General features: G+C 44.6%; 1 long non-coding RNA gene across 1 annotated transcript in view; it reads left to right on the top strand.

The window, feature by feature from the left end:
* The window catches only part of LOC122542192, a 58,971-nt gene that overhangs the window by 40,874 nt on the left and 2,717 nt on the right, over nt 1–15,380 (top strand). Inside the window, exon 2 of the long non-coding RNA XR_006309754.1 lies at nt 12,362–12,716. This is a non-coding gene — a long non-coding RNA (uncharacterized LOC122542192). The remainder of the gene's footprint in view (nt 1–12,361; nt 12,717–15,380) is intronic.

Raw genomic sequence — 15,380 nt, 5'->3', positions numbered from 1 at the left:
CCATATACTCTATGCTACTTTCTCCCCACCCCCACCCCCCTGTCATTTATCTCTCCACTCTGCGGGCACCCTGCCTCTATTCCTGATGAAGGGCTTTTGCCCGAAATGTTTATTTTCCTGCTCCTCGGATGCTGCCTGAACTGCTGTGCTTTTCCAGCACCACTCTAATCCAGAATCTGGTTTCCAGCATCTGCAGTCATTGTTTTCACCATGGCTACCCCGCTTAACCTACATGTCCCTGAACACTCTGAGCAATTTAGTGTGGCCAATCCACCTAAAGGCAATTACCACTGATTATAGTAGAAGGGTTGGGCCCAAACTTGATGGGTGAAATTGGTTGAGAAAGATTTACCTTGAATGGCTCAATATTTCTCGCTAGAAAATGGCTGCCTGAGTGAAGTCCTAATTAAAGACCCAGAAGTCTTTCAGGAAGGACTAACGACTATCAAAAGAGCTATTGAGCAGGAAGGAATTCCACGATACTGCAAGACCTGCTCAGTGCCATTTGCCTTATGAGAAAAAGACCGGGACCATATCCCCAACGTAGAGGAGGAGGGATGTAGTGATTGTAATGAGGACAGCCAGGTAGACCTCCTAGAATATGAGTTCCCTGACTGGGGCTATTAATGATCAGATTCCCTATAGTGTGGAAACAGGCCCTTCAGCCAACCAGTCCACACCGACTGTCCGAAGAGTAACCCACCCAGACCCATTTCCCTAATGCACTTAACACTATGGGCAATTAGCATGGTCAGTTCACCTGACCTGCACATATTTGGACTGGTCCAATCAGGGAATCCTGACTGACAGATATAAACAGGAATGTCCACTGCTTGTCACTGGCCACTCGGGTATTTTCCTTTCTTTCTGGTGGTGGAAATTGAATAAAGATTCATACACCTTGTGTCTCTCACTGTGTCTCACACCTGCACACATACAACATGGGTGCTGGGGAAAAAAGTAAGCACTACCGCAGTTAGGCAGGAGTGTGGGGGTAAGGGAAACAAAACAGTGGTGTCAGACCTCGTGCTCACTCTGAGAGCTGGCTCTGAGGGAGCTGGACCAGTGTCAAGCACTCTCCAGATGTAAATAAAGGGTGACTTTGTGATGGGATACCAGTCTCTGTGGAGTTCTCCTCTCCCACACTCTCCATTTTTTAAAAGTTTATTTGAGAGATCAAATATGAGTGTTTGCTTTTTTCCTGCCAAAACAAAATAAACAGGAATATCAGAGGTTCTGTTCATTCTGAGAGCTGGCACTGAAGAAGGGACTTGGGTGTCCTTGTACACGAATCACAACAAGTTGGTCCGCAGGTGCAGCAGATAATGAAGAAAGCAAATGGAATATTGTCCTTAATTGCTAGAGGGATGGAGTTTAAAGACATGGAGGTTATGCTGCTACTGATTGGGTGCTGGTGGGAGCAGATTTAGGACTGAGCCGAGGAGGAACGTCTTTACCCAACGGGTTGTGAGTCTGTGGAATTCCCTGCCCAGTGAAGTAGGAGAAGAGGCTATCTTGTTGAATGTTTTTAAGTCAAAGATAGATAGATTTTTGAACAGTAAAGGAACTAAGGGGTTATGGTTAGCGGAAAATGGAGCTGAGTCCATGAAAAGATCAGCCATGATCTTACTGAATGGCTGAGCATACTTGTTGGGCCAGATGGCCTACTCCTGCTCCTATTTCTTACGTTCTAATGCTTTTATTAAGCCCGTCCAGTGTCAAGTACAATGCACATGTAAATAAAGGGTGACATTGTGCTGGGCCTCTGTGGAGTTATTTCAGTAGGTATTATAGTGGAACCAGAATGTCTTGCCAGCATCTCATGGATGTCACAATGAGAATCAAAATCTGGAAAGAATTCATGTTTGGGTTGATAAATGGCAAGTAACAAGTGCGCCACACAAATGCAAGCCAATGACCAGTCCGAAGCTCGCTTTGATTATGATGAAAATCTCACCGCCAAATCACCCAATTAACTAATTACTAAATAAAAAATTACAAACAGTGCCCACAGGAATATTTTAAATTTGTTCTTTGGTAATGACTCACAGCAGCACTACTGATTGACCTCATCAAGTCTAAAAAGACATAGCTGCTGGACTGGGTCTGTGGCAGGTGGTGAAGGAACCAACAAAATGGAAAAACTTGACCTCATCCTCAACATACTGCTGGTTGCAAATCTATCTGTCCATGACAGTATCAGTAAGAGTGACTAATTCATATTGAAAATGCTCTCCATCATGTTATGTGGCACTATCACCGTGCTAAATAGGACAGACTTTGAACGGATCTAGCAACTCAAAACTGCTATCCATGGTTCACTGTGGGCCGTCAACAACAGCTGAATCATCTGCCAATGCAATCTGTAACCTCATGGCCCAGCATATCCCCCACTCAACCATTACCATTAAGCCCGGGGATCAACCCTGGTTCTCTGGAGAGTGCAGGAGGGCATGCCAGGAGCAGCATCAGGCATATCTAAAAATGAGGTGTCAACCTGGTGAAGCTATCAAACAGGACTGTTTGTATGCCAAACAATGTGAGCGGCAAGTGATAGACAGAACAAAGCAATCTCACATTCAGTAGATCAGATCTAAGTTCTGCGGTCCTGCCACATCCAGTCGTGAGTGGTGGTGGACAATTGAACAGCTCACTGGAGGAGGAGGGTCAACAAATATCCCCATCCTCAATGATGGAACAACCCAGCACATCATGCAAAAGATAAGGCTAAAGCATTCGCAACAATTTTCAGCCAGAATTGCTGAATGGATAATCCATCATGGCCTCCTCTAGTACTCCTCAGCATGGCAGATACCCATCTTAAGCTAATCAAATTCACTCCACATCAAGAAATGGTTAGAGACATTGAATACTGCAAAGGCTGTTGGCCCTGAGACCAAGTACTGAAACAGTATTGAAGGCTTTTTCTCTAGACCTTGTCAAACTGTTCCAATACAGTTAAAACCCTAGTATCTACCTATCACAAAGTCATAGAGATGTACAGCATGGAAACAGACCCTTCGGTCCATCTTGTCCATGCCGACCAGATATCCTAACTTCCCATTTCCCAGCACTTAACCCATATCCCTCTAAACTCTTCCTACTCGTATACATATCTAGATGCCTTTAAAAGTGATTGTACCAGCCTCCACCATTTCCTCTGGCAGATCATTCCATACAGGCACCACCCTTTGCATGAAAAAGTTGCCCCTTAGGTACCTTTTAAATCTTTCTCCTCTCACCCTAAACCTACTGGACTCTCATTCTGGACTCCCTCACCCCAGGGAAAATACCTTGCTTATTTACCCTAGCCATGTCCCTCCTGATTTTATAAATCTCTATAAGATCATCCCCAGCCTCTGACATTCCAGGGAAAACAGCCCCAGCCTATTCAATTTCTCCCTGTAGCTCAAATCCTCCAACTCTGACAGCATCCTTGTAAATCTTTTTTGAACCGTTTCAAGTTTCACAACATCCTTCCGATAGGAGGGAGACCAGAATTGCACACAATATTCCAAAAGTGGAAATTACTCAGGTATGTCCTACGCACCGTCAGTCTCCTCTCAATCATCAGTAAAGTGGCGGAAGGTGTCATCAACAGTGCTATCAAGCAACACCTGCTCAGCAATAACCCGCTGAGTGATGCCCAGTTTGGTGCCAGGGAGACTCAGCTCCTGACCTCAATACAGCCTTGGTTTAAACATGGACAAAGGAGCTGAATTCTAGAGGTGAGGGAGTCACGGCTGCATTCAACCAAGTGTGGCATCAATAAGCCCTGGCAAAACTGGAATCAATGGGTATCGGGGGCTAACTCTCTGCTGGCTGGAACCATACCTTGCACATAGGGAGATGGTTGTGGTTGTTGGAGGTCAGTCATCTCAGCTCCAGGACAGCTCTGCAGGAATTCCTCAGGGCAGTGTCCTTAGCCCAACCATCTTCAGCTGCTTCATCACAAACCTTCCCTCCATCATAAGGTCAGAAGCGAGGATGTTTGCCAATGATTACACAATGTCCAGCACCATTCACGATTCCTCAGATAGTGAAGCAGTCCATGTTCAAATACAAAAACTGGACAATATCCAAGCTTGGACTGAAAAAAGTCAAGTAACATTCATACAATGCAAATGAAGGGCAATGACAATCACCAATAAGAGACAATCTAACCACCATTCTTGAACACCATCACTAAATACCCCACTACCAATATTCTGGGGGTTACGAGAAATTCAAATGGACTCACCACATAAATACGGTGTCTCTAAGAGCAGGTCAGTGGCGAGGAATCCTGCCATGAGTAACTCACCTCCTTACTCCCCAGAGCCTGTCCACCATCTACAAGGCACAAGTCGGGAGTGTGATGGAATACTCCCCACTTGCCGAGATGGGTGTAGCTTCAACAACTCAAGAAGCTCGACACCATCCAGGACAAAGTAGTCCGCTTGACTGGCACCAGATCCACAAGCATCCACTCCCTCCACTCCCGATGCTCAGTAGCAGCAGTGTGTGCTATCTGTACTGCAGATAGTACTGCAGAAAGGATGTACTGCAGAAATTCATCAAAGATCCTCAGACAGCAACTTCCAAACCCACGACTACTTCCATCCAGAAGGACAAGGACAGTGGATAAATGGGAACACCAGCACCTGCAAGTTCCCATCCAAGGCACTCACCGTCCTGACTTGGAAATATGTTGTCGCTCCTTTACTGTTACTGGTCAAAATCCTGGAATTCCCTCCCAAATGGCATTGTCGATCTACCTACAGCACAGGGACTGCAGTGGTTCAATAAGGCAGCTCACCAACACCTTCTCAAGGGCAACTAGGGACAGGAAATAAATGCTGGGCACAGTCAGCGACACTCACATCTCATCAGTAACTAGCAAAATTAACAAGTAACAAATAACACCGAGAACAGTAAAGCACAGGAATAGGTCCTTTGGCCCATCATGTCTCTACCGACCTTGATGCCATTTTAAACTATTCCCATCTGCCTGTAAAATGGGCCGTATCCCTCTATTCCCTTCCCTCCCTCTGTATTCTGGGATAAATCTCATCAGACCCTGGGGTCTTATCTACTTTCCTGTTTTTCAAGACACCTAACACCTCTTCTTTCTTAATATCAACATGCTGTAGAAAATCAATGTTCCCCTTCCTAATCTTACTATTATCTTTGTCCTTCTCCTTGGTGAATTCTGATGAGAAGTACTTTTTAAGGACTTCACCCATTTTCTCTAGCTTCACGCATATATTTCCTCCTTTGTTCTTGAGTGGCCCTACCCATTTCCTAGCTACCCTCTTCCTTTCACTATTGGTATAAAATGCTTTGATATTCTCCTTAACCTTACTTGCCAAGGACATTTCATAAACTCTTTTAGTCATCCTAATTCCTTGTTTAAATTCTATCCCGCTTTCTTTATATTCCTAAATTAATTCCTTTCTTTGTACCCATATGGTGGCTTAGTGGTTAGCACTGCTGCCTCACAGTGTGAGGATCCTGGGTTCAATTCTACCCTTGGGAGACCTTCTGTGTGGGTTTTGTACATTATCTGTGTGGGTTTCCTCCCACAGTCTGAGGATGTGTAAGTTAGGTGGATTGGCCATGCTAAATTGTCCAGCAATGTGTGGGATATGTAGGGTGTGGGTCTGGATGGTGTACTTTTTGAAGGGTTGGTGTGAACTTGATGGGCCAAGTGGCCTGCTTCCATACTGTAGGGATTCTGTTCTTTATTCTTAAACTGAAATGTGATGAGGGTCTCTGTATCTACTACTCTTACAGACGGTGAGTTCTACATTCCCCACCACCCTCAGGATGAAAAAATAACTTCCTCACATCCATTCTAAACATCCTGTCACTTAAAATTAATGCTCCCTGGTCATTGATGCCTCCACCAAGGGAAAAAGTCTCTGCCTGTCTATCTTATTTGATCCCCCTGTATAATTTTATCTCAATCATGAGCCCCATTAGTATCCTCTGTTCCAAGGAAAGCAGCCTCAGTCTATTCAATCTCTCATCATAACTGAAACACTCCAGCCCAGGCAACATCTTGTAAATCTCTCTCCAGTGTAATCGCATTCCTCCCATAATGTGGGTTCCAAAACTGTATACAACACACTCGCTGTGGCCTTAACCAGTGTTTGATACAGTTACAGCATAACCTTCCTGCTCTTAAACTCTTTATCTCAGCTAATAACAACAAGAATCGTTTATACTTCCTTAATCACTTTATCTTATTAGTCCCACTACCAAAGGAACTGCTGGACATGTGCACCAGCGTCCTCTCTGATTGTCAGTGCTTTCCAGGATCCTACCATTCATCATGTATTCCCTTGCCTTATTTGTCCTGCCCAAGTGCATCACCTCACTCTTATCTGGATCGATTTCCATTTAACACTGATCAGCCCATCTGACCCACCCAGTCTATATCCTCCTGTAATCTCAGACTATCCTCCTCACATTGAATTGAATTGATTTGATTTGATTCATTATTGTCACACGTACTGGGATACAGTGAAAAGTATTGTTTTGCATGCTATCCAGACAAATCATACCTTATGTAAGTACATCAGGGTAACAGAACACAGAATATAGTGTTACAGCTACGTAAGTCTGATAACAGCAAAGAAGAAACTGTTCTTAAATTTGCTGGTACGTGTTTTCAAACTTTTGCAATCTTCTGCCTGATGGAAGAGGGTATAACCGGTGTGGGAGAGGTCTTTGATTATGTTGGCTGCTTGCCCGAAGCAACGGGAAGTATAGTTGGAGTTAATGGAAGGAAGGCTGGTTTTCATGATGGACTGGCCTGTGTTCACAACTCTCTGTAGTTTCTTGCAGTCTCGAGCACGGCAGTTGCCCTACCAAGTTGTGACATATGCAGGTAGAATGCTTTCTAGGCTCTATTTATAAAAAATCAGTAAGCATCATTGTGGTCATGCTGAATTTCCCTAGCCTACTGAGGAAGTAGAGGTGTTGGTGTGCTTTCTTGACTGCGGTGTGGATGGACCAGGATAGATTGTTGGTGATATTTACTCTGAAGAACTTGAAGCTCTCAACCACCTCCACCTCAGCACCATTGATACAGAGAAAGATGTGTCCTCCATTCTGTTTCCTGAAGGTGATGGTCAGCTTCTTCATTTTGCTGACATTGAGGGAGACATTGTCTTTATATTGTGCAGCTAAGCTCTCCATCTCCTTCCTATGCACTGTCTTAGTCATATCATCAGCAAACTTACCGAACCTCTCTCCTACATTAAAGTCTAAACCATTTACATATATCACAAACAGCAAGGGCCCTAAACCTGATCCCTGCAGAACACAGGCTTTCAATCAGAAGTACATCCCTCGACTATCAACCTCTGCTTCCTGCCTATTGTGGATCCAATTTGCCACATTTCCTTGGATTCCATCAGCTCTTACTTTTGTTATTAGTTACCATGTGGGACCTTAACAAAACCTTGCTGAAGTCCAAGTAGACTATATCAAATATCTTCATCGACACACCTAGTCCCTTCTTCAAAAAGTTCAATTAAGTTGGTCAGACATGACCTCCCAAAAACAAAACCACCCTGATTGTTCTTTCCTAATCCCAACCTCTCCAAGTGTAGATGAATTCTGTCCCTCAGAATTGCCACCAATAGTGTCTCCATCTCTGAGGTTAGACTGACTGACTTGTAGTTTTCTGGTTTATCCCTTACTCCCTTCTTGAATAAAGGTGCCATATTGGCCATCCACCAGCCCTCTGGCACCTCTTCTGCGGCCATAGAGGAATTGGAAAGTATTGCCAGTGCCCCTACTATTTCCTTCCTTGCCTCACTCAACACCCTTTTGGATTCATTTTATCTGGCACTGGTGATTTATCTATTTTTTAAGCCTGCCAGACCACTCAGAAACTCCTCTCTGTTTACGCTACTCTCTTTAATTATATCACAGTGCTTCTCCTTGATTTCTATACCCACTTCATCCCTCTCACGAGTGAACACCGACAAAAAAAACCTGCATTTAGAACCCTACTGATATTATTCAGCTTCAAACACAAATTCCCACTATGGTCCTTAATGGGCCCCACTCTTTCCCTCGCTATCTTTTGACCCTCAATGTAATTGTAAAATAACTTAGGACTTTCCTTTATTTTACCTGATATTGTACTTTCGTTCCAATTTTTTTTTATTCTCCCATTTCCCTCTTCACTTTCCCTCTTGCACATTCTAAACTTCTCAAGGCCTTCAGCTGTTTTGAGACCTCAACATTTGTTGTATGCCTCCGGGGTACGTGAGACTTGAACCTAGATCTAAGTGCACCTACCCTCTGCTCGACGTCTCTAAAGGCACTGCATCAGGTAGCTTGGTCACGATTGTCAACAGTTGCCAGTCAAGGGGCTGTTGTACGGCACTACGGTCTGCCAGCATTACCCCTGTACCATGTACCAGCCACGTACACTCCAAACACACAGCACACGCTTTGAGCCAATGGTCATGTCTCAAAGTCAAAGGAGAGGCATCCTCAGTCTAACCAGGAGAAACACCCTTCAGGTTGGAGTTCCCATCACGCAAAGTCAAGGGCAGCCTCTGACATCAGTCTGGGGCCTTGGGCAAGGTCAGGGTCAGGGTTTTGCATCTCTACAGTCTGGTGTGTGGGCCAAGGTCCAGTGCAACCAGTCCAGGGAGTCACAGGAAGACTTCAGGAGCTGTATGGATCTCAGGTAGGGATCTCATCACTCATTGCTCACAGCTGTCTGGTTACATCTCTCCCATATTAGTCCTGGGGTGCTTTGCCCCCCCCAAAAAAACAAGGGGAGGTTTTCAGAGATCACTGTCATGGGAGGGAAGCTGGGTGAGGGGTTCTTAATTGTGGGGTTTGAAGGCAGACAAGAAGGAGATGTTGGAGCACTGAAAGCAAAGGGACAATGTGGGACATTGATACTCAGCAGGACTCTGCCTTCAATTGGAGGAACAGTGCGCTTCTAGATTTGGCATGTTTATACCTAAGAGGCTAATGCAAGAGGATGAGGATTTAGATTGATGGATTAGGTGGGGACTTGGGGAATTTCAAAGGGACGTGCGCCAATAGTAAAGGGCTGAACCTGAGACCCACTGTTCTAGGAATGACCTCTGTTGCTTTCCATAATGCTGTGAATAACAGGAGATGGAAGTGGCTGAGGCCACACCAGGAGTAGGTGGCGTAGGTGTTTCCTTCTGTGAGTGAGGGGGTTTCAGTCTCAAGCACAGTGAAGCATTCAAAGGCCAGCAGCTTTACACAGCCACCCATGCACTCAATCCTAAAGGTACCTGCAGGCACTGAATGCTATAAGTCAACCTCAGGCATGAACCTGCTGTGTGGAGTGCAAAACCTGGGTCCAGTGCAATTGCAATGTATACTACCTTGAAAGATTGATCCTAGACACTGAAGTAGCAGTCACTTGGCATTTACCCATAACCTCCACTTGGAGTGCAGTGTGTACCTCCACTTCACACCCTGGACTATCAAACATTGTGCAGTGGCAACAATGGGTGGGCTCTATATCTTCAACATTATTGCTGCGGCTAGATGGACATTTATACACCCAACTGATGGAGAAATATTGACAAATATGATAAATGCACTTTCGATGAAATGACCCCATTGCAAGCTCTATATCCTCCAAAGGTCTTCTGTTTTCTTTGAAGGGCTTTTGCCCGAAATGTCGATTTTCCTGCTCCTCAGATGCTGCCTGAACTGCTGCGCTTTTCCAGCACCACTCTAATCTAGAATCTGGTTTCCAGCATCTGTAATCCTTGTTTTTACCTTCTGTTTTCTTTGCCCTGCCCTTTCCCCAGGTTTGCAGCTAGGGTGGAAGAAGCCTGTCCCATAGGCCTTGGAGTTTTGGTTGGGCCATTTGTGTCTAGAGAGCCCAGACACACTAGGAGCTTCCTCATCAATTGGGCCATCTACCAGGCTGAGTTCATCAGGCATGGGTGAAGGTGGTAATCTCCGGAGTGTCTAGGAGGAGATGTCATGGAGGCCTGTGAGTAGTTCCTCCATCCACCGTCTGGGTGCCTATTGGCATTGCCCTGTCTCCTTGTGAGGAAGTGACACCTGAAGTGAGATCAAGCTACCTCATTCCCCCTCTTCCTTTCCCATTGGTGGTGACCCCGACTGGCTGAAGTGATGGATTATACCTGAAAACTGAAAACTGCTGGACCTGGGACTCTGTGGCAGACAGCAACCTGTCCATGGAGGCAGACAGAAGCTCACATACCTGAGGGCAACAGGGTCCCAAAGGCAGCCTAGCCCATCCCCTGACAAGCCTGTCTGTTGCCCATGTATCCATTTGAACAATGAAAAGTTGACACCATGGGATCCTCTCCTGCCTGGGGCTGTGAGTGTGTGAGTGGTCTCTGGTAATCCTCCGAGTGCCAGCAATCCAAAGCTTTTCTTCCTCAGCTAACTGCAGAAATATGACAGTGAGTGCTCACCAGCAGATGTTCCTGACTCTGATCCAGCTAATATAGCCACCGTGGTGACAGTATCTGAGCTGGTGGAGGGTGCAAAAGATAGCTCCCCTCTCTTTCTCAGAGGTGGAAGAGGGGATGTCTTGCACTGTCACCTTCCTGACCATGCTCACCCTGGCAATGCTGCTGCTAACTGAGCAGAGTCAAAAGAGAGAACGCCTTGTGGCCACATGGTGGAGGTTGTGACGTGTCAAGAATATAATTTTCACCTGACGAAGGGGCTGCGCTGCAAAGGCTTGTAATTTCAAATAAACCTGTTGGACTATAACTTGGTTTCATGTGACTTATGGCTTTGTACACCCCAGTTCAACACCGGCACCTCCACATCAAGAATACATTGACAGTGGAGGTAAGATAGTCATAGCCTTACCAGAGTATAGGGCTACTCTTTCTTTAGAGAGGGAGAGAAACATGACTAGTGGCAATTTAACCTGGGGGTCACCAAGGTTGAGAATGAGAGCCCTTCATGGTAACCCGAGCTGGTAGCAGGGATTGAATGTACGCAGTCGATGTTATTGAACATTTCAAACCAACGATCCAGCCAACCAAGCTAACCAGCCCCAACGATAGGAGCAATGGCAGCATAGCACAATAATGGTTCTGACTTGGTTATCTGGAAATGGGAGTTTCTGCATCTCCCACAGGACAGGTCCTGGTCATCGCTCACAAAGACCAATACCCTCTCTTTGTAGGAGGTGAGGAGGCAAATGTCAGGCACTCTGCGTCAACCACTCCTGGTGGAAATGACATCTTGCCAATTTCTGGTGAGATATAACTACTTGTGTTTGTCCTGATGAGTGCAAGGTGAAAAATATCTTCAGCAATGTATCTCTTTTTCAGCAAAACTCAAGAGTTAATCGCAGTGTCACCAAAAAACTCATGTGGTTAAGCTTCAAAGAAGGAAGTTAGTGATTGCATGACAGGCTGAAGCAATAGGGTCAACAGCTTGAAGACACAGATTTGAGATGATTGATTTGATTTGATCTGATTTGATTTGATTTACAATGAAACGTTTTGTTTTGTGTGTAGTACAGACAGATCATACCACACAAAGTCCATTAGGGTAATAGAACAGACCAAAGAGTACAATGTTAATGCTGCAGAGAAGGTGCACAAAGAGCAAGGTCAATTTTAAATTTAAATTTTGAGAGGTCCATTCAGATGTCTAATAACAGCGGGGAAGAAGCTGTTCTTGAATCTGTTGGTACGTGTGTTTAAGCTTTTGTATTTTCCATCCAACAGAAGAGGTAGGAAGAGATTATATCCAGGGTGGGAGGGGTCTTTGATGATGATGGCTGCCTTCCCGGGAAGTGGAAAGTATCAGTGGAGTCAATGAATGGAAGATTAGTTTGTGTGATGGACTGCGCTGTGTTCTGTAGTTTCTTATGGATTGACAAATGAAGCAGAGAGAAATTAAGGAGAAATTCAAGATTTTCTGTCAGAAATGACAACATTTTATCCTTTGATCTTTCTCCGCATCTTCTCTGTAGCTGTAACATTATATTCTGCATTCTGTTCTGTTGTCCTTTGTACCTATGCAAGGTATGATTTACCTGGTTGACACGCAAAACAATACTTCTCACTATATCTCAGCACGTGACAATAATAAATCAAATCAAATCAAATCAAATCAAATCTAAACAAAGAAAGAGTCCATATGACTGTTTGATTCAATCCCGCAACTGAGTCAGAATGGAGTGGTTCGACTGAAAGGTCTTTTTCTGTCCTGTATAACTCTATGACTGTACAACTGGGGTAGGAACTTACAATCGTTTACCAATATTAGGGCCACTTGAACACATATTAATAAAAGCTCACTCTTAGACTTGAGATATTTATGTCATCCTTATTAATGGTCACCGTTATTACGTTGGCAGGACATTGGTGAAATCACCCAGAGAAGACGTTGGAAGGAATTTCAGAAGTTGATGAACGCTGGAGTTGAAGTAACAAAGCTGTGGTACCTGCAACAAAATAACTGCATCCCTGCCAAAGCTTGTGAAGCCAACCCAGACTTTCACATTACAGAAAGAGCATCTATATTTGACAAGATGCCAAGACTTTGCTCTTACAATTGGTGGTGGTGGGGTGGGGGCGAAGGAGAGGGGTGGTATGTTCACTGATGATTAAGTTTCTGAGGTTTCTCCAGCACGCCGACAGTCAGTGTTCCAACAAACAAATGTTCAATGTCAGAATATGGGAGCTTTAGAAATGCAAGGCATCCTGAGTCAGGTAAGGTTTGAATAACTTTGATAATTACTGAACAGGGGAAAGTCAAATAGAAGTTATTGTGAGACAGTAAGTAAGGTATACTCAGTTACCACTGGCAGAAGGGTGGTAATGAAAGAATACAAATGTATGATAACTGTGGAAGAACTTTTGTATGATTCTTGGGTACTTTCCAATGCCTTGATCAATGTCTTCCTTGGTGCCACCTAACCTCACCTGCCTTCGCCCTATCCAAGAACATTTAAATGAAGGCCAAATGTAGGTCATTCGGCCCTTCAAGCCTACTGCAGCATTCAATCAGATCATGGCCAATCCATTTGTAACTTGAATTCCACATTCCACATCTGCCCCTTGCCAAGAAGGATCTATCTAACCCTGCCTTAAAAATTGTCAATGACTTCATCTCTACTGCCTTATGAGGCAGAAAGATCCAAAGTCACACAACCTCTTCGAGCAAAAATACCCCCTCACCTTTACCCTAACTTTAGAACAATATCTCCTAATTCTTGACTCACTCACAAGAGGAACCATCCTCTTTACATCCACTCTATCAACACCATTCAGCACCTTATAAACTTCAAGCAAATCATCATTTCTCTCCCTGAACTCTTGTGGAATAAAGCCCAACTTGACCAAGCTATCCTCAGGACAATCTGTCCTGATCTACCCATGTTGACTCTATGGTCAAGAAAGCACAACCACACCTTTACTTCCTCAGGAAGCTAAGGAAATTCAGCATGCCCATAAAGACTCTTATCAACTTTTATAGGTGCATCATCGAATGCACTCCATCAGGATGCATCATGGCTTGGCACGGCAACTGCTCTGCCCAGGACTGTAAGAAACTACAGAGAGTTGTGAACACAGCCCCGTCCATCACACAAGCCAATCTTCAATCCATTGACTCTATCTACACTTCTCATTGCCTCGGTAAGGCAGCCAACATCATCAAAGACCCATCCCACCGTGATTGTACTCTCTTTCAACTCCTTCTGTCAGGCAGAAGATACAGAAGCTTAAACAATTGTACCAACAGATTCAAGACCAGCTTCTTCCCTGCTATTGTTAGACTGCTGAATGGACCTTGCAAATTTTAAATCTAATGTTAATCTCACTGTTTGTGCATCTTCTTTGCAGCCATAACATTGTATTCCTCGCTCTGTTTTATTATCCTGATGCACTTTGTATGGTATGATCTGCCAGTGCTGCACACAAAACAAAACTTTTCACTGTATCCAGGTACATGTGACAATAATAAATCAAGTCAAACATATCAATCTAGTAAACCTCTTCTGAACCATCTCCAATGCGTTTACATAGTGTTCAAGATACCAGGGTTCTCTATAACTGAAGAATAACATCCTTACTTCTATAAAACTGTGGATGCTGGAGCTCTGAAACAAAATCAGAAATCACTGGAGGAGCTCAGCAGTCCTGGCAACATCCGTGGGAAGAAAGCAGAGTTGAAATTTCGAGGCCAGTGACTCTTCATCAGATCGGTCAGCAGATAGAAAAAAATTAGTATTTATGCTGAGGACGAAGTTGTTGTGGGTGGGGCGGGGTGGTGGTGGGGGTCGGGAGGTGTGTGGAAGGCGAGAGGTAGGCAGACAGGTGGGGATGGATTCCTAACGCACACCCCCAAAACAACTTTGCCTTCAGCATGAAGTGGAGTCTCAGGTCGATAGGATAGTGAAGAAGGCATTTGATACAATTGCCTTGATTGGTCAGTGCATTGAGTGTAGGAGTTGGGATGTCATGTTGTGACTGTACAGGATATTGGTGAGGCCACGTTTGGAATAGGAAAGAGGTTGGTAACTTGAAAGGATCAGAAAAGATTTACAAGGATGTTGCTCGGGTGAGAGGGTTTGAGTGATAGGGAGAGACTGCATAGGCTGGGGCTATTATCCCTGGAACTTTGGTAGCTGAGGGGTGACCTTATAGAGGTTTATAAAATCATGAGAGACATGGATAGGGTGAATTGCAACGGTCTTTTCCCAAGGATAGTGGAGTCCAAAACTAGAGGGCATGGGTGTAAGGAGAGAGGGGAAAGATTTAAAGGGGTCCCAAGGTGGAATGTTTTCTTGCAGAGGATGGTGTGTGGATGGAATGAGCTGTCAGAGGAAGTGGTGGAGGCTGGTACAATTACAGCATTTAAAAGGCATCTGGATGGATATATGAATAGGAAGGGTTTAGAGAGATATGGACAAATGCTGGCAAATGGCACTAGATTAATTTAGGATAACTGGACAGCGTGGACAATTTGAACCAAAGGGTCTGTTTCCAGGCTGTACAAATCTATGAGTCTTTTCCTAATTGCTAACAGTTCCAATGAGGAGTCACCAGACTCGAAATGTTAACCCTACTTTCTTCCTACAGATCCTGCCGAGTTTAGAATCATAGAAATGATACAGCACAGAAGGGACCATTCAGCCCATCTTGTCCACGTCATCCCAAAGTAATCGTCTCCAGCAATATCTGTTTTTGTTTCAGTAGATTAGATTAGATTACTCACAGTGTGGAAACAGGCCCTTCGGCCCAACAAGTCCACACCGCCCCGCCGAAGCGCAACCCACCCATACCCCTACATTTACCCCGAACCTAACACTACGGGCAATTTAGCATGGCCAATTCACCTGACCTGCACACCTTTGGACTGTGGGAGGAAAC

Source organism: Chiloscyllium plagiosum, chromosome 39 (genome assembly GCF_004010195.1).
Source record: "Chiloscyllium plagiosum isolate BGI_BamShark_2017 chromosome 39, ASM401019v2, whole genome shotgun sequence".
NCBI classification, from domain to species: Eukaryota; Metazoa; Chordata; class Chondrichthyes; order Orectolobiformes; family Hemiscylliidae; genus Chiloscyllium; species Chiloscyllium plagiosum.
This window is presented reverse-complemented; position numbering and strand designations above follow the sequence as displayed.